This window comes from Camelina sativa, chromosome 2 (assembly GCF_030686135.1).
Source record: "Camelina sativa cultivar CO46 ecotype springtype chromosome 2, ASM3068613v1".
NCBI classification, from domain to species: domain Eukaryota; kingdom Viridiplantae; phylum Streptophyta; class Magnoliopsida; order Brassicales; family Brassicaceae; genus Camelina; species Camelina sativa.
The window spans coordinates 24,885,045-24,888,007 of record NC_141881.1 but is presented as its reverse complement, the minus strand read 5'-3'; positions in this window follow the sequence as shown (position 1 = coordinate 24,888,007).

The window sequence follows — 2,963 nt, the reverse complement described above, 5'->3', positions numbered from 1 at the left end:
TAACAATGCCAGACAACATCCAACCGAGTCCCTAGAACATCCTCCTCTTCATTGCCTTGATTCCACGATCACACTTTGCCTTTACCTGCACCACAAACACAAATTGAGATGCATGAGTATTTGATAAACACTCAGTGAGGCAATCTTCCCATCTACTAGGCTATACACACAAGCAATAAGATCTCTACATGCCACAACCAACAATCAATAAAAACAAACCAGGCAATAAACAAAGCACGCAGCATCCATCGTGACTGGAAGAGGGGTGTCGATCGACACTGACTATCTGGTGTCGACCGACACCAAACTGGTGTCGACCGACACCCTGCCCGACACTCCCGAAAACCCTAGTTTGTGTCGACCGACACCTCCACATGGCATCGATCGACACTCGTCAAAGTCCCGAGCCGTCCTCGCGTTGGTGTCGACCGACACCCCAACTGGTGTCGACCGACACCGATGCCGAGCAGCGATTTCCCTCTATCAGAAACTCTGAATCTCGCCTCCTATCTTCTCCAATCCGCTCCATGCACTCCCAGAAGCCAAACCCAGTCCAGACAGTGACGAAATACCATAGAGAACTCACAGAAACAATCACATAAGCACCAAATCACATAGAATCTAGAGATCTTAGCTTAGATAAGCCATGGTCATGCACTCACCTCTTTCAAGAAGATTCTGACCAATAAGAACGAATTCCTTCACTCCTAGCAAGCTTCTAACACCTTCCCAGCCTTAGATCTCCCAAGAACAGCAAGGAATCTCTCAATCTCTTCCCAAAAGCTCAAGAACACTCTCTCTTTTGATTTTCTCTCAAAAACGGCGAATAACACAAAATAACACGACCATAGGTCGTTTTCTATCTCTAAAACTCGATTTTAGGAATTCCCTAAACCAACCACGCAAACCGGACAATTAAAATTGAACCGACCAAACCGGCCACAGCAGGTGTCGATCGATGCCTCACTAGAAGGTGTCGATCGACACCCTTACCAAATTACCAAAAATTGGTTCGCGGGTGTTACAAGGGGAACATTGTGTTTCTTGTAAAGAGGAGGAAGTATGACCCATGGTGAGGCATGTACACAATAAGGACAGTTTTATGGTTCTTAATTTATAATATAAAATTGTATACTATAAAACTGTCTTTATTTATAATATAAAACTGTATAATATAATACAAATGTATTTATAATATAAAACTATATACTAGGAATACCATAATACAAATGTATTTATAATATACAACTATATACTAGAAATACCTAATTTGTTCCGAGTTCCGACACAAATATAGTTTTATGGTTCTTTATTTTATCTAATACAAATGTATTGTTATGTCTATGTTTTGTGTAAGCCTAATAATTTAAGAGGGGGTTATTAGTTGATTTTAATGAATTTGAAAATCCAAACAAAAATCATGTGTTATTCAATCATTGATTTTAAATACTTATCAAAATTATGTGTTATTGGTTCTATGATTTACAAATACTTGTTAAAATTTCATGTTACTCATTTAATGATTTTTTTTTGGATTTCAAAATTCATGTTATGTTTTAAATAGGGTATAACCATGTGGGTCAATTGACCGTGGTGAATTTTTTTAATTACTTAAAATTTTAGAAAAAAACAAATCAAATTAACCCTTATTAAATTACACAATTGACCCTTGTAAAAAATTTAAATAACATAATTGACCCCAATAATTTTTTTTTTTAAAAACCTGATGTGCTGATTTCCTAGCTCCACCACTGTTTGAAAATGTAAAATATAATGATTCAAATCTAATAATAAAACATATTATTTCAAAATCCATTTGTTTTGATTTTTATTATTTACAATCTCATATTGATTTAGAAATCATTTTTTCAATTCCCTGAATATGCAACAAATTTCCATGCAAGTATATATAAGTATTAAATTAGCTATGGCTTTAATCACATGCTTATTTCGATTATAGATTCTCTTGTACATACACGTGTGGTATTTTGATTATAGATTTATGTGTTTAATTTAATAATATTGTACTAGAATATGACCGTACTCTAGTACAGGTTGAAATTTCTTTTTTGTGTATTTGGTAACTTTTATTTAAAACATCATATATGTGATTATTTTATTTATTTTAAAAGGTTTTTTTTATGGAATACTATAGCATGAAATCATATACTGAATATGACTTATGAAAATAACATCTATTTTGTAAGATATATTCTAGTATATCTAGATTTTGACCCGCGGTATAATACTAATTAAGTTGTGTGATAAAAATATTAATTTTTGTTTGTTAATTTTATTTGATTTGTTTAGTGTTTAAAATTATATATTATATTTTAATTGTTAATTCTATGACTTAACATATAGTATAGCGCATATTAATTTTAGGACCAAATATATAACATATGTTTGTCAAATTTATCGTGACTGAGAAAGCCTACCAAACAACATTATTCCAAACTTAAATTTAATCCGAGAAATCATATTTTGAAATTTTAACCCGTGCTCTAGCAAGAAATCATATTTCTTGAAATTTTTTCATATTATAGTGACATATTATTGATCTGTGCTATAACAAATTAAATTAGAGTGTTTATAATTTTTAACTTATTGATCTATCATATATTTATGATATTTTAAAAAATATCAAATTAAACAATTTTTAAAGATTCCAAATTAAATTATTTAAAAAGTTTATTATAGTATATAAAACTATACAATTCAACAAAAGAAATATATGAAATAAATTTAAATATTTAAATTTTGACTCATTACTTAGTCAAAATTTTCTGATAAAGTTAGGTAAGATTTTATTTTTTAGTATAATCGGAAATCACTTGTAATCTACAGAAGAGTGATTAATTTCAAAGATTTTTTTGTGTCAATATATGGTTAGTTAAATATTTTTTGAGATTTTATTTTATTCTTTGGAATATCCTTTTTAAGAGGATCATAATCCTAAATCT